The sequence below is a fragment of the Lissotriton helveticus genome, chromosome 11 (genome assembly GCF_964261635.1).
Source record: "Lissotriton helveticus chromosome 11, aLisHel1.1, whole genome shotgun sequence".
NCBI lineage: Eukaryota > Metazoa > Chordata > Amphibia > Caudata > Salamandridae > Lissotriton > Lissotriton helveticus.
This window is the reverse complement of record NC_136072.1, coordinates 1,021,507,464-1,021,533,131: the sequence shown is the minus strand read 5'-3', so window position 1 is coordinate 1,021,533,131 and position 25,668 is coordinate 1,021,507,464. Positions and strand designations below refer to the sequence as shown.

Sequence of the window (25,668 nt, the reverse complement as noted above, 5' to 3'; positions counted from 1 at the left end):
ATGCACCAGAGCCACCAACCAGGTTACTGCTGGTGGGTCAGCCCTTGTTGTCAATTATTCCTTCTGAACCCACTTTGGGTTCAGCTCCAAATCCAGAGCTTATTCTAGACCCAGTGCCTCGATCCATGCTGGTTCCTGGCATGTGGAACAGGCTCCCACTCTGGCGGACATCGAACCTGTAGTGCTGTACGATTTGGGAACAAATCCATCCCAACCTGGGATGAATCTGCATGTGAGTTCAATACACCTCACGGCCATCCCTTCTAACTCAGATAAGACAATTCCTCGCCCTAGAAGTCACCCAAATCAACATTGTTTTGGGTTGGACTATGGCCAAAGCCAACCTATATCTGGTGTTGATGGGGATGGTAAGGATTATTTTCCCCCACAATATGATGATAACCTTGTTGGAGCGGAAATCCCATGGTAATCTCTCTTTGGAAAATCTAGGAAATGTGGCACCATTACCTCTGATTACCGTTACCCTTGTTTCCGCTTAAGGTCGATAGACCTTTGCCACCATTTATGACCAGAGAGCTCCTACATAAACATGAGCAATTATTAACATGCAAATAAACATTTTAGCCAACAATGAAAGTTGAGTAGTTTTAAAGGGAATTATTTTCCAATCAAATTTAAGAATCTCTGACTCTTCATTCAGTAGCCAGGTATCAATCACGTTACAGAATTCATAACAAAAAAATTAAGTAAGTACAAGCATCATAATTTGCATTCAGTGCGTTCAATAAAGGAAAGAATTCCTATTCTAAGACAATGAGGAACAAATGATGTCAGTCAGAACCTATGAAGGATTTAAGAAGCAAGAGTGAGCTTTGCATTTAAGCTATATCAATCATTAATAATTGCAGAATCTCCCATGAAGAGAAATAATACATAGAGCAAACCAGCCATGACAAAGCCAGTTAGTCAAAGCACATAGCTTTGGGATGTTAATAAAGTCAGAATGAAATTAAACCTACATTTAATATGCCTATGTCTGCCTCTGTTCTCCTCTCCTTCAAGTTCTGCCCTCTCCTTCCCTGCATCTGCAAATCACTTCTGCTCTCCTCCCTCCAATTCTGGGTAGGAGTCGGAAACTCCTCTGCAGCCTTGCCTCTCTAAATCTGTCTGTCTCTCTCAAAGGGCTCTAAAAGAGTTCCTGCAAGTTTTCGGAAAAGTGTTCTGAAATTCCTAACTAGGAACATGTTTATCAAAGAATAATGTTACAAAGCATGTAGCGTGACTTTGTCTTCCTCCAACTGGAATCCAGCATTCTCCAAAAGGATGCCTCCACCCATCGGCAGATTTCATATGTCATCTCTGTCAGGCGAAGATCCTTCACAGGGCACATTCTGCATCTTATACAACTTCATCTCCTAACATTCCTTTAAAAAAAAGAAATTTCATTTCTAACTCAACACATAACATGAGCCGCAAAATAACCTTCTAAGTTAAGCAAGAAACATCAAACATGGTAATGCACTTTTAAAATATGTGTGTTTTCTATTCTCATTAAAGCAAAGAATTAAATGTGGCTTTGTTTAAACCTTATAGCAACTACAGAGATAAGTTCCAACCGAGGTCACAGCTGTAAATTATGCCAGTTTTTCTTCACAAAGAGAGAGAAAAATTCCTTTGCTTATCCTAAAGGCCAACAGAATCTCACAGAGCAAGACCTGAATGACTAGCTATTTATGTTTTCTACATTATAAAATGTAGTGCTAATTCTAATACAACTTTTAATCTACTGATGCACATTTTAACACTTTCACAAGTGGGAATCACATTTTCATAGTGAGAAAAAAATCTAACTAAACGTTTAAATCAAGCTATGAATTGCTTGCACATGGGTTACATAAATTGCTAAATGAAAAGCGTCTGACTAAAACATATAAATTTCAAAGCTCATGTTTTCACTTTGTAGCACAAAATGCCTGCGTGTCACTTTTTTAAATGCAGATTTTCATGTCTTAAGCCCAGGCAGGTTTTCCTTTAGTGGTGGTATGTTTTAAGGCACATGTTTAGGCTCTTTCAATCTGTACATGGACCTTCAAGAGGCCATGCTCATTAGAAGGGCAGCTGAGTTGTTAGACCTGGAATATCCTTCATTTGAAGTAAAAACATGCGTTTATGGAGGGTTTGCAACCACAGCAGCAATCATCAGAACTTCTGCTTCCTTTTAATGAGGTGCTTATTACACCCTCATGGACTTGCCATCCAGTCAGCAGACAAATGGCATGTCACTACAGGCCAGCTCCATTCAACCCGGCATTTTGACAGAGCATCCTACTCCAGAAACCCTGGTGGTAGAGGCCTCCGCCAGCAGGGTCAACCCAAACTCCTTCCCTACCATCCGACCAGATACGGAGCCAAAGAGAATGGAGAAATTTCAAAGAGAGAATGTTCTCTTCGAACAGCCTGGCCCTCAGACCCATTAATGCCAGCTGCTTGCTGGGACACTACTCCCATGCCTAATAGAACATTGTGGACCAAACCTTTCCAGAAGCCCCATTCCAGGCGCAGACCATTCAGGATGGCCAGGATGCGGCCAAATAAGCCATCTGATTCAGACTAGACGCAACTGAGCAGCTAAGATGAGAAGCGGGCACACGCATGGGTGCTGTGAAGCCACATGTTGATAGAGCTACAGGAGTTTCAGGTGATAAGCATCACTTATGGATATGCCCTTGGACAGGTCTTGTTACTTTATTGAGAAGGCTGGCTCTGCCATCGAATGCTTTAACCCCTTGGGCGCGGCCGCGATTCTGCGCCTTTGCGGCACTTCTGAAGAGTTGGCGGGTTCATGACGGCCCCCAGCCGTCATCAGCACATGCTCACCGTGTTGCATGATGGACGGGGGCAGTCATCAGCATGGAAGGGGTTAAAGATAGTAGAGCAACTGTGCACTCCTTTTGCCTTTCTTTGCCTGCAAGGCAATACTCCTGACAACTGTACCCCTTTTGAAGCATTTCTTGGGGTTTCACATTCAGACAATGGTCCATAGCAGCAGCAGGTACCCCTTTTCCTTTCAAGGCCACCCAGGGGGAACTAGCAGCCAATGTCTTTTGAGAAGGTTCAATAAAATTTTCAGTCCCCATCCTATATGGCAACAGCCTCAAAGCTGCAATAGTCTTGCCTTAGCGGCACATGCCACACTGTGGGAGGCAGGGTCACTCATTATTCTCTGAGTGGCAAATAATAATGTCCATCATGTGGATCCTGCAGAAAATACAACAAGGCTACGCCCTGCCATTTCTTTTCATCCTGCTGTCTATTCCACCTTCATCAGAGTGGCTCTCAAAGGACCATTTGTCAATTTTGCTGCAGGGCGTCAAGGCTCTTTGGTCTAAGGAGTCACAGAAAAGGTTCTAGCCTCAGAAATTGGAAATGGTTGTTGGTCTCGATATATCCTGGTGCCAAATTGGGCTGAGGCCTTTGCCTCATTCTAGGTCTTCACCCTCTCAACTTCTTCCTGCGGAAAGACAAATTCAAGATGCACATTCTACCCCAGGTTCTCTCTACCCTGGACCCAGTAGACTGGATGGTGCTGGTGGACCTGCAGTACACTTATTTCTATTTTCTCATCCTGTAAGTCTATATGTACTATCTGTGGTTCAAGGTGGGCCAATGAGCACTTTCAGTTTGGCATGCTCCCTTTTGGCAACACCATTGCTTCTTGAGTGTTCACGAAGGTGATGGTGGTGTTTATCAGTGTATGCTCAGAGGTTGAAATACTAATCGTCCCTTACTTTGTTTACTAGCTGCTGAAGGCGGGCTTGCCTGAGTCAGTCACTGGCCACCCCCATATGATGAGGAACCTCCTTATATCTTTGGGGCCCACAATCAATGTGCCAAAGTCATACCTAACTCCTTGACAGAGCCCCACCTTCATCTGAGCCATCCTGGAAGTAGTGCATTTCAAGCTTTTCCTCCAGACCAACAAGTCCAGGATATTTGGTCTACAATCACAATGTTTCAACCTCAACTTTGATCTCAGTAAGGATGGTTTTGCAGCTTCTTGGCCTTGGTCATCCTGAGTCTTGCTTATCTACCATGTCAGATGGCATATACAGGCTCTGCAGGAGGATCTGAAGTCTCAGTGGACTGATCACCAGGGGAACCTATTGGATTTCATCTGGGTGTCAGAGGTGACTGCAAAAGATCTTCTGTGCTGGCTGCTTGGCCACAATTGGACCAGCTGCAGACCCCTCTTGTTACCCCATTGAGAGCCGACAGTGATAATGGATGAATAACTACTGGGTTGGACAGATTATCTGATAGAGGTGGAGATCAGAGGACTCTGATCTCTGATGGAGACCTGCCTCCACATCAACCATTTGGAATTGGGGACAATTTGCTTGGTGTTAAATGCCTTCCTGCTGTCCATCAAGGGGGAGGCTGGTTCAGGTTCTCCCGAAAAACACTACCACCATGTCATACTGCAACAAGCAGTGTAGTGTGGGGTCCTGGGTCCTGTGCTAGGAGGTTCTTCACCTCTGGAACTGGCTTAATAGTCAAGTCATTTCCCTGATCATGAGCCACTTGAAGGACTCTTCAAACTCCAGAGCAGCCAGGCTCACCCGTGATTCTTAGCAGACCTCCAATGGCAGCTACAGCCAGAACTCTGGGCATGAGCATCTGTACTCCTATTAATCTACAGCCTTGTACCCAGTCCTGTGCCATTGACACCTCCATGCATGGAGATAAAGTGACTGCAGTTGGCTGGTTGTGACTTCCCTGCAGAGGTAGTGGATGTTATCCTGGCATCCTTCCATGAAATGCATTCACACAAGACACTGAGAAAAGTAAGTATCTTGGTGTTGTATATGTAGGCTTTCCTGTTTTCTGTTTCTATTTATGGTAAATTCTGGTGTTTTTTTCCAGTGGTTTCAATATCTTAAAAAACATTATACAAACCTGTTACAGGTCAAACTCTCAGATGTGCTACTTTTTGTTTTGTCTTTAGCCCAGCAATGACTTGCAGTGGGCATTGTTAAGGGTTATTTGTAAACCCTGTTGGCTTGCTGGAGGTTGCCTGACCAACTGCCCACCTTCAACATTATGCATTGTGATGTGTTTATGGAAAGGTTTGGTCCAATTGATTCCCCCAAACACTTTTTTGATCAAGACTACCATAGTTCAGATGAGGCGCTGAGCAAGATGGAGTCAGCGTAAGCCCGTGCTCACGGCCGGCACGCCAGCCACCGGACCTCGAGTGATCGGCTACCTGCCCTGCGCACGCATTAGTGATGCTCGGATCCCAGGTGCACAGAATCTCGAGGCAGCGGAGGACGCAGCGGGACCTGCTCGGAGCTGACGGGCCGCTCGGGGCACTTATCGAGACAGTGCAGAGGTGTTTGGGGAAGGAGGACTGCCTTGCGGACTTGCTGGTTTTCTCGGCAGTTAGATTGGAGGACTTACCATTACACACGGTTTGCGTGTACTGCGGACACAGGACATGGAAGCCCAGCAAGCGCTTGGGCGGACTGGCGGGGGGGCGCTGTGTTGAGTGGAGGGTGGTGTGCCTTCGAGTTCTGGGTTCTTTGCCCCTGGCGGAAGTGGTGCTGACGGCGTTGTGCGGACTCTGGGGGCAGTGCCGAATATCGGAGAGACTTAGATTTGACGAGGGCAGCAGAGTGAAAAGAATGAGTCACCGCGGAATTAAGAAAGGCCTAAAGGCAAAGACACCCATTGCAGGGAAGGATCCCTCTGCAGGAGAAGACACAGGCAAGACCAAGACCAAGCCTAAACAGGTCAGTGAGGTCAGTGGGGAAAAAAGACACTGGTCAGACAGGGACAGGGGCTTTTAATAAAGATATTAAAAAAGACAGTAAAGATGCTGGCCCAACACACCCTCTTCCTGCTAAGATCTTCTTAGTGGCTAAAAATCAGGCTGCCATTGATAAAAGCAGCACAAGAGAAACGCAAAGTCTTAATATAGCTGATGCCTCTTCTCAGCAGGACAGTGCTAGTGGCAACATCAGTCAAACCCCTGCTGGCGGTCTGGATGCCTGTAAAGCCCCCCCCAGCCTGGATGCCTCCCCAGCCTACCGGCCAATCAGCACAGCTCAGCCGAGCCCTCTCTCTCACCACACACCCCAGCCGAAGAACATGACCACGCACTTGGCTCTTCTGAGCCCCCAATCCTCTTAACCCCACTTCCCACTGAGAGTGAACACCTGGAATCAAATGAAGGAAATATCGGTAACACCCTATGTACACCTTCTGAGAACCTCGATATCAGGGACCTCCCCACAGGGACGGAAGCAGTCATCCGAGGCCTGGAAGTTCCTCCTGGCACCACTGCCCCTTGGACTCCAGAGATTGGTCAGGAGGATTTTTACTCGGTCTCAGATAGTACCCCGAGCTCATCAGGGGAAGGGGAGATGGAAGAAGATGAAGACAATACTAACAGTGCTAGCGAAGAGGAAAGTGAGGCCTCCCGTGATAATACTGGCACGGACGTCCACCCTAAAAAATCAAGGAATAAGATCAAACGGAGAAGTCAGCTTAAATGGGACTATTCGGATTCGCAGATGTCCTATCATCTAGAAGAAGATGAACCGATCCAATCGCAATCACAAACACAGTGGAGTAGCCCAAGAAAGCTACAAACCAAAGTTAATGAGTCAATGGAGCCCTCACTTGCCGCCATACTCACCTCGATTAAAGACTTCCAGGAGGAGGTGAGAGGTGAGAATCGAGCTGCCAAGAACGCAGCAAAGAAATTACAGGGCGGTCTCAGACGGCTGAATAAAATGTGTACAGATATCAGCGAGCGAGTGGGCATGGTCAAGACTAGGACGGAGCAACTGGAAACCGAAGCAGTGGCAACCAAACAGGCAACTGATTCCAACTCCGCATGCCTTACGGATCTGATGGTGAAAATGGAGGAGCATGAAAACCGGCAACACCGGAATAACCTGCGCCTGCTGGGGATTCCAGAAGGAAAGGAGGGGGAAGACCCAAGGCAGTTCATTGTCAAACTACTGCAAGACTCTTTCCCAGAGCATACTGACTGGAATTGGGATCGCGAAGTGCAGCGAGCTCATCGGTTTCCCTTCTTTCAGAAAAGGCAATACAATAATGGCAATGTGACTGAAGTTCAGCCTCGGGTCTTCCTTGTATATTTTGGTAATTTTCTCCTGAGGCAACTGGTGTATGACAAGGCTCGCCCCAACTCAAAAAAAGGGGCTCATGGGATTACCTTTTTCTCCAAACCGGACTTTTGCCACCAGACTGTCGAGCGCAGATGGCACCTGCGACAACAACTAGGCGCGGAGGTGTATCTCATGAACCCAGCTAGGCTGAAGGTTATCCTGCATGGCACTACCAAGGTCTTTACATCAGAAATTAAAGACAAAGAGTATTTGGAAGTGATTAAACTCAAGAAAGGACACAAAGGGACATAATGACCTGATTGGCTACCCTGATTCTACTCTGATGCTACTCTGATGCTATCTCTTTCTCTTAGAAGGGAGGAAAATCACTGACCGATATAATCTCTATTGTGTATGCATATACCTTTGGGTATATTTTCTCTTGCCTTCCCCTTTTTTTCTTTTTTTTTTTTTTTTCTTCCTTTCTCATCTTTTACTTCCTCTCAGAACTTTGACTCCTCTGTGAGGAAGGGGGGGTGAAAGGAATAGGGGGAGGATTGTAACACAAAACAAATTATGCACCTATTCATTTAAATCAAGCACTTGATTAAAACACGGAAGGTACAAGGTCACGAAAGACAGGTCTAATGGCCGTCCACATGACTAGAGTTATGTATTCCTATTTTTTAAGCGTCTGGCGTGGCTCGTGGCTGTGGCTTATGACTGACCACCATCATTCAGGCTTGGCCTGATTGCTCACATAAAGGGGGGGTGGGTGGGGGGAGGGGTTCGGGGGGAGGGGCGGGAGAGGTGGGCAGGGTCACAGGAAGCGCACACAGGTACTAATTTTACACACACACATACACAAACCTTTACGGTTAGATTTGTTTCATTTTTTTTCTCATGGAATTTAAACGGGCATCGGTGTACCCTTTAGATGGCTAGGTTAGAACCATTACGAATTGTCTCACTCAACGTTTGTGGCTTGAATGACGCGTCAAAGAGACAAAAGGTGGCTATGGGCTTGCGGACACTTGGGGGGAACATCATATGCCTACAGGAAACCCATGTAGAACAGTCCCAGGTACACCTATTAAACACATTAGGGTTTAAAGTAGTGGGGGCTACCACACAAGGAGCCAAAACAAAGGGAGTAGGAATCTTAACTGACAGAAGACTCGCTATCAGTAGTCCATATACCAAATCAGATTCACTAGGGAGGTGGGCCATCACTCAGATTCAACTCCCTAACAATTTTTTTTTTACCCTTAGTTCATTATATGGGAGCAATGCTGATGATCCTGGGGTCATTAATCAAGTATCCAGCGAATTAGCACACTGGCCCACCTCGATAGTGCTATGTGGGGACTTTAATATACACCTACCTGGTGACTGGGCTACTAACACAACCTGGAGATACAAAGGAAGGAAGCCCCAAGTCTTTCAAGCCCTTACCAATCTTATCCAGACTCATGGACTGATAGACAGCTGGGCGAGTAAAAACCCTTTACAACCTGGGTATACTTTTTACTCTGCCCGCATCAAGTACTGGTTAGACTGGACTACTTCTTTGTTTCTGCATCATTGGCCACCAGCTTTACTATAGATACCGCACCCCGTTTTATGTCCGATCATAATCCTCTTATTTTCACCATAAAGGAGTTTGGGCAATCTAGAGAGGCTTCCAGGTGGAGCTTTGAGAAAGCTTTATTGTACGATTCGAGCTATATTAATCACATGCAAGGATGGATCCAGGAGTTCTTGGAGATAAATATTGGTTCCGCTTCCCAAATGACAGTCTGGGACACCTTAAAGGCAGGGATCAGAGGTGAGACCCTCAGGTTTTCCATCCAGAAAAATAGAGCGGAAAAAATCAGGTCAAGAATCTCCAAGAAAAACTACAAAGATATAGAAATAAAGCTAACCCAAGCAATCCATGCAGGATTAGATTGCCAGCCAGTCCAGCAAGAAGCAGTTTTGGCCAGGGCGGAAATAGGGGCGGTGTTTATGGAAAAAATTGCGGCTAAGTGGGCAGCGGCAAGGGAGAAGACCTATGAGTGTAGTGACAACATTGGGCACCATTTAGCTGTCAGGACGAGACAACAAACTACCTCCAGTGAAATCCATACAATCAGACTTTCTTCAGGTATAGAGGTTACGGATCCTAGTCTTATCCGGCATGGGTTCCAGGAGTTCTATGCCAAACTATACAAGGAAGAAAGCTGCTTCACGGCCGATGCCCTAGATAGAGAGATCCTTGGCTATCTCAGTGAGATTGAACTAAGTCAGCTTAGCTTAGAGGATAGTCAGCTTCTGGACCTTACCCCTACATGGGAAGAAATCCTGGATGCCCTCAAAAGTCTCCCAGATCGGAAGACTTCTGGCCCTGACGGCATTCCCGTTGAATTCTTTAAAATCTTTGCCAATCAAATCAAGGTCATATTTACAGAGGTAATTACATCCATCTTCAGCGGAGCCTCTCCCCCAGCCTCCTGGTCCAGCGCTAGAATCTCAATTTTTCCAAAAAAGGATCAATCTCCACTAGACATGAGTTCTTATAGACCAATAACTCTTATCAATTGTGATTCTAAAATATTTTCTAAGGTATTAGCCTCCAGAATATCCCTAATAGTGGAACCCCTTGTCTCAGAATGGCAGCATGGTTTTATACCCAAGAAGGGGACCACCAAACACGTCAGGAGAGTTATTACTCTGTTTGTTGCTGCCCAAGTAGCCTGAGACCCAATGTCACTCATATTACTCGATGCCGAAAAGGCATTTGATTGGGTCTCATGGCGATTCCTTTGGAGGGTAATGGACAGTATGAGGTTCGGGGGCAGGTTCATGCAGGCGACGCAGGCACTTTATTACAACCCAACTGCTAGTGTCACCATAAATGGACAATTGACGGAGCCCTTTAAAATCTCACGAGGCACCAGGCAGGGCTGCCCCTGCTCCCCCTTACTGTTCGCTCTCTACCTAGACCCCCTCATCAAGCAAATAAAGAAAAATCATAACATCTCTCCATTAATATATTTCCAAAACAGTTGTAAAATACTGGCTTACGCTGACGATCTCGCCATTACCACTCCAGACCCTGCCAATTCCACACGGGCACTAGAAAGTGAGGCCCACAAATTTGGGAGATTATCCGGGTATGCCCTAAATAAGAACAAAACGCAGATTCTAGTAAACAACAAAATCACCTGGATTGACGCTAGAGTGGTGCCAAAGGCCAAATATCTGGGCGTACTGGTTTCACCTAGGCTAGAGGAAATAGTCACAGCCAATTTGACTCCCCTTGCTGTCCAGACAAAGAAGGCATTAAAACAAATTGATAATTTACACCTAACGCTGGTTGGCAGGTGTAACGTCATCAAAATGACTTATTTCCTAAGCTACTTTATTTTTTTCGTTGCATACCCCTTGAGTGCAGTAAAAAAGACCTTCTTAAATTTCAACAAATTTTCACCCAATTTATTTGGGCATACGCTCAGCCCAGACGTGCATTAAAACATCTCACGCTACCAAAAGATAAAGGGGGATGGGCCTTTCCTAACATCACCATATATTATTGGGCGGCAGTTCTACAATATAGTTCAGTTCTACTAAGAGAATCCACCTGCGGATCTGAACCGTCTTTACCCTACCCCCTTTCGGTCCTTGTTAGGGGAACAACACTGGAGCTGCTTAATCCGTGAAACAACTTATGGATACTACAATTGCGTTAAATTTAAGACGCTAATGAACTCTTACAAAGTTTTTCTCCATGTCCGGAGAATCCTTGGAATCGGTACACTTAACTTTTACTCCCCTATAATCAACAACAACAACCTACCTGCTATATTTAGTTCATCCTACCTGTCTGAATGGTATAGAGCAGGGATAATAAAACTAGGGGACCTTATAAAAGCTAGGGGGATCGAATCCTTTTCGACTTTACAGACTAGATTTAAATTAAAAAGTCAAGATCTATTTAAATACATGGCTATTTACGACTACCTCTCTAGGAAAGTGGGAGGAGCCAGCGGATTTGCTGAGGTTGAGTTTATGAATACTCTCCGGAATACTACCACTGCTCGCATTGGAAGTATCTATCAAATATTAAATAAAGAATCCCCAGATGACCTAGAATCTATTGCTACTAAATGGCACACCAAACTTGACTCCCCTCAAAGTGTTTTTTATAATTCCTTGCGGCTATCACAACAAATCCTAATTTCTGCCAAACTACAGGCACAACATTTTAAAAACATATTTTTTCTTTATATGACACCTAGCAAAACCCTCAAGTGGGGATCTGGGGGAGGAACATTATGCCCACGTTGTTCCGAGGTAGGGGCGGACTCTATACATATATTTGCAACTTGCCCAACTATTGATTGCACCCTACTCAGAATACAGAACATACTTGGTGAAATAACAAACCAACCAATCATCTTAAATCCTATGACCATTGTTTTGGGAACACAAATGACTCTTCAAGAGTAAAGGAGGAAGGGCTGATTTTTATTGCAATGGCAGTTTGGAGGATCTGCGTTTCCTCCGGATGGCTAGACTCTGAGTCTCCCTCCTACGCACAATGGCTGGCTAGATTAGTTGCTACATACCATCTAGAAAAAGCTGTATAGGCCAAGAAAGGACGAAGGAAAAGGAGGACTGGGCTTGAAGTTTGGGGGGCATTCTCCAAATGGATTGATCAACAAGGGCAGGGGGACCAAGAGACATAGTAGGGTTATTAGAAGCCTACAATACCTTTTTAGGTACATTGCTCTGTTACTATATTCTTTCTTTTTTTTTTTTTGGTCTTTCTTTGGTGTTTCTTTGTACCTGTGCCACTGGCTTTTATTGGCTGCGAGGGGTGGGGGAGGGTGGGGGGGGGGGAGTCTTGAATTTCCTTTCTATTACTGCTTTGCTAAGATATTGTTTTTTGCGGAAAAGCTAATAAAAATATTTAAAAAAAACACTTTTGTGATGCCACAGTGAAACCTCAACTATGTTTTTTTTTATATATAGCCCTTGTGAACCACAGCACAGTTGTCCCCTTCATTTACTGACCCTGAAGATGTTTTTTCTCATTGCAATAATGTCAGCTTGTGGGGTTAGTGAGCGTCAAGCTCTCACTGTTTAGCCGACTTACACCACTTTCTTTCCAAACAAGTGGATGCTCAGGACCCAGCTGGACAATTCATTACTCTTCCACCATTCTTTTCCCCTGCCTTATCCCTCGAAAGAGGAAGAAAGATTCCATTGCTTGGAACAGAAGAGAGCGTTCAGTTTCTACATAGCATGCAAAAAAGAACACACCTGCAAGAGTCTTTGTTCTGACTTTAGCTGCCTCAACTAAAAGCTCTGCGCTGTCTGAAATAAAGGTTTCACTCACTCCTCTTTTGCATAAAGATGATTACCAACTGATGGGGCTGAGGAGGGAGAGTGGCATCAAAGCAGAATTTTGCTGGAGGCTTGAACTACTGTTCCTTTTTCCCATGTTTGCTGCTAGGACATGATTGATCAAGAAAAGAATTGGAAAAAGAGAGGTGGCGCCTCTCTGTGCTATCTCTTTTAATGTTTCATAATTAGCTCTCCTCTGGTGCAACATGTGTACGTTTGAACAACTGTTCCTATCTAACGGAATACGGATTCTTATCCCCAGCATGCTAGAGTGGTGCCCAAGTGCAGCAAGTGTGTGCACAATGTGCACAGGTACAATCCATGCTGCACTCATGCACTCTTTAAATCCCTTTGGTAACACATGCACCTCATTATGGGATTTGAGGGATGACAACATGTGCGCATCACATGGATTTGACATGCTCATTGATATAGGCTTCCCGAACACCTGTGAGAGATTGGAACAACTTGCCTAACACTCTGGCAACAGCAGAGACCAACATCAAAGTTGAGGAATAACCCCAAGCAATAATCTCTGCTGCTTTTTTTTTTAGAATTTGACAAACACTGCTCGTGAATCTCAGATCTGAGAGCGGCCATGGATCCTTACCTAGGTCTCTCACTTGGAGGCACTTGCATCAATATAGCAGAAGATGTCCCTCTCAAAGCTTCACAGAATGCTAGCACACATGCTTGTATCAGTGTAGCATCTCTTCCTATGCACAGTTCACTAGAACTTTTTGCATTAAGGACCTCATTGGTACCACACTCCTGAAAAAGGAAGTCCAACTTCAGTGTGCTAAAAAAAACATGTGTGCATCAGAAACGAGGACCTTGTATGCCTTCATACTTAAACAACTAATATGCCAATTTCTCCAAGAATATCTTTATTCACCTAATGAAAAGTCAGTATCAAGAGAAAACAAGCATTTTCGGATGTAATGCTCATACAAAGAATGTCACTTCCTGCACTTAGACACAGGGCTTTATGTTGGATGCACAAAGTGTGGAAGGAGCGTTTCTAAAAGAGGCATGGCCTGTGTAATTAAGGGTGTGGCTTAAATTCATAAACTACATTTGTGATTCTCGTAGTGTGCCGCCTGACCATTATTTTGGTTCCTCTTTGAGCTTTCTGTTATTGCATCCAGATAAAACACAACAACTGACATACACTTAAAACTAGATAAAATCAATAACAATTTTGTTGTAAATAATTAATGATTAAATGGGTCAATCCTGAAATTTGAAACTGTGAATTAAACATTGCTGAGGCCCGTGGAGTGTGTCCATCAACCCTGTTATCCTCATACTGTGCTAGATATCTATCCCCTTTTTTCTCCATATCTCGCCCTTCTTTATATCTTACATCTTATCTCTTTCCCCTTCAGCGCTCTCTTTTCATTTCATTTCATTTCATCAACTTTTATTCGATTATAGGTTTATATAATCATAAAAAGTACATCTTAAAAAGAGAAGTTAAACATAAATCAGAAGGATAAAAATCAGTAAGCATTAGATCAGAGAACTTGCAACTCTGTACAAGAAAAGGAATTTCAAAAATGGGGTGCTGTTTCTACATTTTGGAATGGATACAGATTTAGGAGGAAACTTTACGACGGATTGATATTACTATTTTAAGAAAAGTCGCTATCAATTTGGCTTCATACAGGGATTTCGGGGATTGTAAATGGGAGAGTGCTGGATATGATTGTCTAAGACCGTTTGATCGGAGGATGGGAAAAATCCATGTTTTTCTTGCTAGTCTGTAGTATTTGCAAAAAAGGACGACATGTATCGTGGATTGTACAGAAACTCCATCGCAAGGACAGCTCGTCAGATTTCGGGACCAGTTCTTCGTTTCTGGGAATGAGACCAGACGGAAAAAGAGATCAAACCGGAGTCTTGTAATTAAAAACTTTTCGTAGTTTGACAGGAAATATGTCAGGTACGGCTGAATGAGTTTCCCTGTCTGCAATATACAAGTTTTTTCATTTTGTGTTTTGGTAATCTCAGCTTGATTGCGGAGTTCCCTTAAATGGCCCATACATAATTCCTTCAGCTGTTTTTTCGAGATGTCTTCAATTGAGGGGGGTTCGAGGAAGTAGTGCTCACAGTCAAGATCTAGAAAGAATTTGTGGATGTAATTAAGCCACGGTATTTTCCTCCAGTACGCTAGGCAAAGACAGTCAGTAATGAGGGAACGGGTGATGTGACTTTCAGGGTTACACCATATACGCTGCCACAGTAGGATGGGCTGGCATCGTATGGTGTCAAAGATATATTCCATACCAAGCTCCCGATGCGAGGCTAGGATCAGGGAGCTTTGGGGGAGAGCTAGGATGTATTTAATAAAGGCGTTCTCGGTAACCTGGAGTTGATCGATACACCCATAGCCCCAAATGCCTGCTCCGTAGGTGGCCACACTGTGGCATTTTGCGTAGTATATCGTTAACAGTTCCGCTGGGGCTGGTTTGTCTAGTTTCCTTGAAAAAGCACTTAATGCTGATACAGCACGGCGAAAGTTAAGATTTCTGGCTTCCACTGCCTTGCGCCAAGTCATTGTGTCATCCACTAGAATGCCCAAGTATGGGTACACCGATGTTTTTTCTAGTCTGCTGTTGTTGATGAGTATGGGCTTGGAGACTCCTGGCCTTGGTCCGATGGTCATTGTAAAAGTTTTTTTGATATTAACTTTTAGGCCTAGTGAGTCCATAAAAGTCACATATTTATTTAGCTGTCGCTGGAGTTTTCAGTTCTGAACACATCTCCTTCACTTCCCCACCCCTAAACACAAAATGCACTGAATCAGCTGTAAGCACTGTATTTTCTTTTACTATCGCCAGGGCAGGACTGACGGTAGTGGGCACTGGCGTTTCCCCGGTGTACCGGAAGGGTGGGGGCCAGTTTTTGACGAGTGGGGCTGTTTTTGGGACAGTGGGGCTGCAATATCAGCCCCTTGTACCCAAAGCAGCAGCAGCTGTGCTTCACACCAGCAACCGCCCACGCACGGCCGGTGCAACTTAATTGCCAGGGCTGGTTTGCATTCGCAGTCCTGTCCTGTCCTTCACACATATTTGCACAGAATTACAATTACAACTGGATACATGACCATTGCTCTGTGCTCTCTGCAAGTGGCCACGGATTGGATTTCCATGTATTCTGAACACCTTTTTTGACCCGTCGACACTGGGAAACTCGCACTGAACTGCAGAGCTCTCAATCGTAGTAGTTATAAACACCTAGAAGCTACTCAGTACACGAGTACTCTGGTACACGAAAAAATACAGACACACACAATCTTGGAAGTACCTAGCACTCTAGGGAATACAAGATTAAGTAAAACACGTCAAATTTAAACAGGAACTATATCATTCACATGGATAACCATCGCCTTTTTTTACATTAATTGTTCAGAAATCGTTTGCTACTATTTGTGTGTAAAGTTGAGGTCTTTTACTTCTTTTGAAAATAAGTAATCACATTAAATCTCCAAATAACAGAGCTTGCCTACCTTCCCATGTACCTGGTGTACCTGGGGCAGTGCTATCAATGGCCAGAGTAGATGTACTGCACACCTCTAGGTCTACCAAGTATTCTTTGTCAACATATTGGCTGCCACCTGGTCAGATCTGTGATTGGTGGGTGAGTGTCTGAAAAGTATCAGCGCTCCATCCATGTGGGATGGACAGTAGGACGGAGCATGTGGTATATCACTTATTTACCTTACTCATCAGGGGTTTAAACAACATATTAATTACTCGTGCAACTGACGGCCCATCAGTGTAATATTTTCAGTTTCTGTATGTACTTCAGTGATTTCAAAAAACACATATGAGGATCGTGGAGGAGTACGACTTCCGTTACAGCTAATGCAAATCATACATTTTGTAAATAAAATATTTTTTCAAAGGACAGCATTATTGCAGCAAAACCACATGCAATCACGTTACTTTTAAACTCGTCCTTTACTTTTCCTTTCTTACGTCACAAAGTGTTTACAGTCACGCACATAAAAAAATGGGGAATCTACAGTATCCTACAAAGTCAGGAAGCCAGCAGCCTGTCTCTGACTGCGTAATTGTAAACATTATAGATTTCCACCAATGAAGAAAAGCGCGTGGGCGGGTGTGGTATTATAAAGCTGTGCGCAAACTTGTTCTTGGTGTATTCCTAGACTATATAATAATAATATCAGACTTGTTTCTGCCATGCCTCTCTGTCCATTGGACAAGCAGGGCCGTATTGGCAAACTAAAACCAACCCTGGATAAATGCTTAAACCAGCCCCTTTTCCTTTGTCTCCTCAGGCTATCTATCTCTCTCCATCCATCAATGTTATCTTCTTCTCTCTCTAATCGCTTTCTCTCTACCTTCCTTCTCACTCCCTCTTTTTAGGTTTTGCCTACATAGCACGCATGTGCTGCATAGGAGGACCTTTAGCCGTCGCTCTTCTCTTTTTGGAAGCACACACCCGTGCTTGTGGCGGCATCCACCTTGCAGGAGCGAGCAGGGGCCTGCCACAAGCACGAGTGCAGTGCTTGAAAATGAACAGACTGGGCACGCACCACTCTCGGGCTCACCTCCTGCTTCCCCTCTCACGCGCGCACTTAACAAGTACAGTGATTAGGTTACATACATGTAATTTCATTTGTTTATAATTGTTTTAATGTACCACAATAATATTTAGGAGAACCCCACTGATTGTAAATTGTAGCTATGTTTCTGCAAGGGAAGGTTTCCATATCCCAGTCTGATTCACAAACCCTTGAGCACTTTCTAAGTTCGAACTTTATTTGGAATATGTAGCTCAGACTGAGCAACATTACATGGTCCAGGTGCTTTCTACATAATTTTTTACCACTTATTTATTTGTTTATTTATTTATGCGATTTTTAAAGCGCGCAAATACCCCTAGGGGTGTCTCGGCGCTAAATTAACAGAAATCTCATTGTATAAAAAAGGATTTATGTTGAAAACAACCATGTTTTAAGCTTTTTCCTGAAATTGATCAGCGTGGGAGCTGTTTTGATATGAAGGTGTAGAGTGTTCCAGAGCTTGGCTGTTGCGATGGTAAAGCATCTGTCTCCCCAGTTGGCTTTTCTTGTCCGCGGAACCTTTAGCAGGTGAGCAGAAGAGGAGCGCAAGGTTCTTGAGTGTTCAAGCGGGCTGAATGCTATTTTTAGGTATGATGAACCTAGATTGTTAATAGCTTTATAGGCAATGCATAAAGCTTTAAATTTGGTCCGGTTTCTCACTGGGAGCCAATGCAGCTGTCTAACAAACGGGGAGATGGATGCAAACTTGGGAATGTTCAGTAAGGTCCTGGCTGAGGCATTTTGAACCGTCTGCAGTCTGTTGAGGACCTTTTCTTGGGCATTGAGCAAAAGGGCGTTACAGTAATCTGTTCTGGAGAAGACCAGAGTGCTGATAAGAGTTTTACCCGCGGAGGAAGGGAGATATGGAATCAGTTTTTTTATCCTCTTTAGGATGTGGAAAGATGAGGAGACCACTGAGTTGGCGTGTTGATGGAAAGTCATTTTTTTTTTAATAAAATTTGTATTTGTAGTTTGAGAAAAGTAAAACAACACATGCAGGTTACCGAGGTGTCATACAGGCCACAAGGCGCAAGAAGCTTTAGGAGGCAACATAAGCATAACGGAACCCATAAGCATGTCTCAGGACTCAATGACCAGTTCCGTGCATCTGTCTGCGGGTTCGTGCGTTGGATAGTTCAAGCAGGAGTCTGACCCTCCCGTGGTCCGTCATAGAAGAATCGCACAGGCGTTGGCCTCGTCTATATGTATCTCAGTAAACCATGAACCATAAATGAGAGAAACTCCCCCCCTTCCTCCCTCCCCCTCCCCCCATGGCGGCGACTACATTCACACCAGCATACATTCCATCCATATCACTAAACCTGAAACAGGTGCAGTGACCGCAGAGACGAGGGACAAACAGCGGATGGTAGGCCTTTAGAGAGGAATGCGACCAGTGGACCCCACTGAAACTGGAAGTTTTTGAAATTATCGAGGAAGATGTCCGCCATTCTTTCCAAGCTTAGAAGCTTCCAGAGTCTAGCGTGCCACAATGAGACTGCCGGTGCCTCCTTCTTTTTCCATGCAGCAGCCAGTGTAATCTTCGCAGCTCCAATACAAAGCCACCAGATTTTCTTGTCTGCCAGTGTCTGATGTTCAAGGCCGGGGTCACGCAGGCCCAATAAGACTGAGGCCATAGAGTCCTCAATAGGATACTGAAGAATGTCCCTGATGTGCGAGAGGATTTCCTCCCAATATGGCCGAATCACTGGGCAGTCCCACCAGATATGCTGGAAATCCCCGAGGAGCCCACAACCCCTCCAACATTTGTCGGAGACGGCCGGATAATAGCGGTGGAGCCTGGTAGGACACAAGTACCATTGCATCAGTGTCTTGAGGTGAGCTTCCCTTAGATGGAGCGAGTGGTTAAATGCCGTCAGGTCCCGCCACAGCGCCGACCATTCACTGTCGGAGATATCTCTCCCTATCATTTCTTCCCAATGCTCCATGTATCGTGGCCTGGGCGATACCGTTGATTTAAGCAGGAGCTGGTATAGAAACGAGATGACGCCTTTCATGACGGACGTCCGCAATATAAAGGCCTCGAAAGGCGATGGAGGTCTCGTGGCCGCCTCCAGTACACCTGGTGACGTGGCCCAATGGAGCAACTGTACATGGCGATATCGGTCAGACTGGGGGATCCCATAATCCCTCATGCAGTTAGCGAATGTGAGGGGTTCCTGACCATGGAACAGGTGAGTCAACGCTCTGCAGCCACCCACTCTCCAAGCGTCAAAAGCCCCCTCCTGAGACGCCGGGGGGAAAGCCGGGTTAAAATGCACAGGGGTGAACGGTGAGGGGAACGTAGTCCAGCGGTCGTCCGATGCCAGGGTATCCCACACCTTTAGCGTGGTTCCCGTAGGAGTACTAATATAGGCGTTCAGGGGGCGGTCTTTCTTTGGCTTCCATGCCAGGTCCCAGATTGACCTGCCTGCCACACTCCGGTCCATGTGAAGCCAATGTTTTTCAGACGTTTGCTGCGACCACTCCACCAGGACCCTCAATTGCGCCGCTTTATAATAAAGCTGCATGTCAAGCAGTCCCACGCCACCCTCGGATTTCGTCCGACGCAATACTGAAAAAGAAAGACGCGCACGGCCCCCTTGCCATACAAATCGCAGGATCTGCGTCCTGAGACGCCGAAAGTAGTCACCGTCTAGAGGTATGGGCAAGGCCTGAAATAAATACAGGAATTTAGGGAGGAGGACCATCTTTACAGCGTGGATCATCCTACCCAGCCATGACAGGAACTTAGGTTTCCATCTCTCCAGTTGAGCTCGAGTCTTCGCCAACACGGGAGGGAAGTTGGCTGAGAATAGTTTGTCCACAGTCTGAGTCAAGTGGACCCCCAGATAGACAATTGAGGTATCGGCCCAGGCCAGAGGCGTCAGAGGGCGCACGCGTTCCATCTCGGATCGTGAGAGGGTAAGATTCAAAATATGTGACTTGCTATAGTTCACCTTGAATCCGGCCACCTCTTCATAATGCCTCAGGGTCTCCGTGATGCACGGTAATGAGCGTTCTGGGTCCGCCACGGAGAAGAGAATGTCGTCCGCGAACAGCGTGATTTTATGTTGCTCTCCTGTGAACGGAATGCCCCGGATCCCCTCCCGCTCCCGCACTGCCACAGCCAAGGGTTCAATGCTGAGCGCGAACAGGAGCGGTGAAAGAGGGCAACCCTGTCTAGTGCCTCTAGAGTGCGGAAAAAACGCCGACATGTGACCATTCACAGCTACGCGAGACCGAGGGTTGGAGAAGTTAGCCCTCACCATGGTGATAAACCTCTCCGAGAAGCCAAAGGCTACCATCGTATGAAACAGGAAGCTCCAGTCCACACGATCGAAAGCCTTTTCGGCATCCAGCCCCACCAGAACTACCGGTATGTGGAACCGGTTGGCTTTTTCCATTAGATGTACCACCCTGCGCGTATTATCATGGGTTTGACGCCCCTTGATAAATCCAGACTGGTCAGGCTGAATAATCGCCGGCATCAGATCCTGCAACCTATGCGCTAGGATCGCCGAATATAGTTTAGCATCGATGTTGAGGAGTGCTATGGGGCGATACGAAGCACACTGGGTGGGGTCTTTCCCCGGCTTCAGCAGAACCGTGATCACCGCCTCCGCCAAGGAGCCGGTTGAAGATCCAGACTCCGCCATGTCATTGAAGAGGGATACCAAGAAATCGCATATGTCAGCGGCGTATGTTTTATAAAAAGCGGCAGTAAAGCCGTCTGGCCCAGGTGCCTTGTGTAGTTTTAACCTCTTGATAGCCTCTAGTACCTCTTCCCTGACAATCGGCCCCCCCAGCAACTCATTCCATTCTTTGGATAACTGGGGCAGGGGTAAACGCCGCAAATATTCCTTCTGCGCATCCGCATGTAACCTGTCCCCCGTGTAGAGGTCCGCATAGAAGCGGCCAAAGATGGCTGCTTTCGCCTCATCCCTATGTTGCTCCTCACCCGTAGCGTCCCGAATTCCCCCGATGTACTCACATTCCCGCCTGTCCCTCAACTGACGCGCCAGGTGCCGTCCCACCTTGTTCCCACTAGAGTAGGATTGCCGACCCAGCCTCAACATCGTCAGTTCGGCCCTATTGTTGTAGTGTGCTCTCAATTTGCCCCTGACCGCGGTCAGGGGTCGGAGGGTCACCCTCGAAGGTTTGAGCTTATGAGCCTGTTCAAGGCTCGCTAGTTCGAATTCTAATTCCTCTCGGTCCTTGCGCCGCAACCTGTTGAGGTTAGCATTGAGGCCCAGGCACGTGCCCCTGACAGACGCTTTAAAGGCGTCCCATGTATTGGACCACGAGGTGTCGGACGCGGGATTAAGTTAAAAAAACTCTCTGATGGCCCTCCGCAATGCCTTATTAGAGGCGTCATCTCTCAACACAGAGGCCGGGAAATACCATTTCCGATGACCGTCTCTGGCCGACAACCAACGAAGGCTAAGCACCAGCAGACTGTGGTCAGACACTGAAAGTGGAAGAATGGCAGCATCGACAACGTCCCCCCTAAGGGCCTGGCTAAGGAAAATGTGGTCCAATCGTGAGTAAGAGTGGTGTACATGCGAAAAAAAGGTGTAGTCCCGAGTGGTAGGATGGAAAAAGCGCCAGCCATCAACCAACCCCTGCTCCCCCACCAACTGCTGCGAGGAAGCAGAGAACACCCCCGTGTCAGCTCTATGGGGCCCAGAACTATCCATATCCTTGTCCCATACCAGGTTAAAGTCCCCCAGGAGGAACAGGTGGCCCTCAGCAAAGTCACCCACTCTCTGCAATAGACCTTGTAGAAACTGATTTTGACCCGTATTGGGCATATAAGTCACCACAAACGTACTCAGCCTACCCAGGACCAGACCTTTCACCATCAACCAGCGGCCATCCTTATCACTGCGCATATCAATGGGTTGGAAGTGCAGCGCAGCGCGGAACATGAGCGCCACCCCCCTATGTTTTGTGGATGCAGATGCCCTGTATAGAAGTGGATATGCCCTATGTCGAAGGCGCAGCTCGTCCTTGCGTGCTAAATGGGTTTCTTGGAGCCCCACGATATCCAACTGATGGTCATTTATATACTTCCATATTTTCTGTCGCTTCTGTGGCGAATTCAAGCCCTTAACATTCCAAGACCCTATACTAACAGGCATATCGGGACCAGAAAATCAAAGCTTTCAGTAGGCATTTCCAGAACCTCCCCTTAGCAGACGAGAGCCCACCCGCACACTGACTGTCAGCCTCCAAGAACTCTAACACCCCTACTTCATGTTCCATGCACTCCCCCAACAACCCCCCCATACCACCAGACATGCCACAAACCACTCATGTCGCCGCCATCGCACTCTCCTGCGTCCTCCCCCATGCTCCGCCCCCGCCCCCAACCTCAACCCCCCCCACAACAGGAACCCAATAATAAACAGCTCAGGATGTCACATCTAATAGCAAATGCCCCCCAACTCCAGAACCCCCCCCACCCCCTCCCCCCCAACAGAAGAACAAAAGTAAACCTATCCAGGTACTAAACCTGAGTCGGGTAGTCATCAGTTCCAGTAGACCGTAGTTCGTCAGGCCCCTCTGGACTGATGCTGGAGCAAGGGAATCAACCTAGTGATCCCCAGGCCACGGTCTGGGGTGTCTTCTCCAAAAGTACAATCGAACCCCCAGAACCTCAGGGCTAGAGCCCCTCCGACGTCGTTCAGCGAAACAGGGGTCAGGCTGCTCCAGAGCTCGCTGAGCTCGCTTGAGACTCAGCCATCGTTGCGGAAGCCACCGAAGCCACCGCCGCACCCCTCTCCTGCACGCTGGTCGTGCGATCCGGTCGTCGTCCCCCCGGGGAGGCGCCAACTCTATGCCAAGATGAGGAGCGACGTCGTCTCCGCGGCGACGATCCACGGGCCTCCTGGGACGGCGCAACGTCTTCAAGAACCAGAAGATCCCGTGCCACTTGCAGGGAGCTGATCTGTGCTAGCCTATTCTGCCAGCGAAAGATGATACGGAAAGGATGTCCCCAGGAGTAGGATATATTGCGTTCCCGCAGGAAGGCGGTCACAGGACGAAAGTCTCTCCGTTTCTGAAGCGCCGATGCCGCCAGGACCTGGTAGAGCTGCGGACGATGGTCCCGAAATTGCAGAGTGGAGATGGTTCTAGCTTTCCGCAGGATACGTTCCTTCAACTGAAAGTCATGCAAACAAACGAGGATATCTGGCCGCGGTCCCCCCCCGCGCCTGGGCAACCCCACTCTATGTACTCTGTCCATCTTCACTTCTCGAACATCTTCCTCATCTAGAATCTGCACGAACAGGGCTTGGACGTACTCACGCAGGTCTCCCGCCTCGCCGTCCCACGGCACCGCCTTGATACGGATGTTATTTCGCCGGGAGCGGTTCTCTAGGTCCTCCGCGTGGGTCTGCAGATCCAAATTTTGCTCAGTAAGGCCGTTGACGTCCTGTTGCAGTTGGTGCACATCACTCGCCATACTCAAATCGTGGTCTTCCAGCGTCGCCACTCGCTCGCCAAGCCCATCAACGTCTCGCCTCACCTCCCGAAGGTCGGAGGCCAATTGCGAGCGGAGTTCGGAAATATCCTCTTTAATGGACGCAAAGAGCTCAGCCATGAACGCCTTAGTGGCGGGTGCCTCATCGTCCGACTGCTTTGACGAGCCACTGGCTCCAGGCGAGGCCGGCTGCTGTGAGGATTTAGGGGCACCATCCTTCCCCGGCTTCCACTTCCGCAATGTGTTGGACATCTTGAGGTACCTTCTGCTGCACGCGATCCGACGTCCCCTCCACACCAGAGGCCCAGTTGGGAGGCACAAACGGGGCCCCGCGCCAGCCGGTAGCGCAGCTGTTCCCCTCCAGGCGATCCGATCAGGCGTGCGACCTCTCCATCGCCGGTAGGTACACCTCTTATGGCCACACAGCAATTGTCCAGCGCCCCCTCCAAGCCAGGAAGCACAGAGGCGGGGAGGAGTTACCACACCGAGCCCGTAGGGAGGCGCCCGATATCACAAGGATCCCCAAACAGGCAACCAGGATATGGGAGTCAGCAGGGCCAGGCCGCCAGGACCGCCTGATAAGGCGCAGTCAAAATGGCGGCTCCAGCCTTCCGCCCAACCGCGCCTCCAGCGGCGAATTCGCTTGGACCGCTCCGTTAGTATATGGGACCCATCAACAAGGACTCCAGGCACCCCAGGAAGTTCACGTGCCCCGTCCCAGATATGGAGGCCGACCAGCGCGGCTCAGTAATAGCCCCCGGCAGAGGTCGCGGTATAAGCAAGGCCGGGTCCGACTCCGCCCCTCCACCAGGCCCGCTTCTGTAGTTTAGGCCCCTCGGGTTTCAGTCTTTAGCCCCCGCAGCCCCCGCAGCCATCTACCCTACTGGAATGGCAGCCTCCGTAGCCCGGGGGGGGGGGGGTCAGCTCACCGCCGTTTTCCCGGCTCCTCCGGACTCCCGCTCTGCCGGCCGCCTCCGGCGGGTCCCGACCTGCAGCCCTCCGCTCTCAGCCGCTCCACCAGGCCAGTATCGCTGGGGCCCTCCCTGTGGAAGCACGGGACCCCGCACCTGGCAAGCCACGCCCTCCACCCCTCGGCAGGTCCACGAGGGCCGCAGAACGCCAGCGCGGGTCGCCTCTTCTCTGCGCCGGGCACCGCCCAGATCGCGACCGGCCCTCCAAGCACGCGAGGCCGGTGCAACACAGGCCGCAGCTCTTCTCCGATCCAGCAGGCGCCGCCGGCCTCGTTCCGCTACGCCAGCAGCACCGGACCGCTTCCCCAGACGCTAATGTCGGGTCTTGTTCGTTGGAAATGGTGTTGCTCAGCATCAACTCGGCGAGATGGTCAATATTGATATTTTTCCAGTCTCTGAAAGAGACAGGAGAGGAAGGAATTTTGGGTGTGGTGCGTGGATTGGTGTTTATGGAAAAGCTAATAGCTGCATGATCCGTCCAGGCGAGAGGGGTTACCTTAGAGACAGAAATAAGAGGGTTGTTAGTGAACAATCCGTCCAAGGTATGTCCCGCTTGGTGTGTGGGCTGTTTTACGAGTTGTAAGAACCCAGCAGCAGCTAGGTCATTGATTAACAATGAGGTATCAGGATCCTCCAATGTTTCAAGGTGAAAGTTAAAATCTCCCAGTAAAGTGAAATCTGGGGATCCTACTGAGGCCTCGATTAGGTTACCAATATTCGCAAGGAATTTTGACCTAGACCCAGGAGGGCGGTAGATTAACATGCCTCTAAATGATTGTTTGTCAGAGAGGCCTATGGTGAAATAAAAAGCCTCGCACTCCGTGAGGTTGGGTGCCGAAATTTTGACTTTAAGATGGTTTTTATAAATGATGGCAATACCTCCACCTTTCCTTTTAGGTCTATCTAATCTGCTCACGCAGTAGTTTGTCGGAGTGGCCGCTCTGAAATCTGGACCAGAGGAGTCGTCGCCCCAAGTCTCCGTGATAAATAGAAGATCTAAGTTGTATGAGTCGATTAACTCGGAGATTTCGATTTTATGTTTGGGAAGGGATCGCACATTTATAAGTGCTGCTAGGACCTGTCGGGGGCGATCGTGGGGAGGCAGGGGATGTCTTCAGTGCAAGT

The 25,668-nt window shown here is 47.5% G+C and overlaps 1 protein-coding gene across 1 annotated transcript in view; it reads left to right on the top strand.

Annotated features, from left to right (window-relative positions):
* Positions 1 to 25,668, top strand: part of RPH3A (rabphilin 3A) — a 1,088,002-nt gene that overhangs the window by 631,312 nt on the left and 431,022 nt on the right. The gene's annotated exons all lie outside the window — the stretch shown is intronic.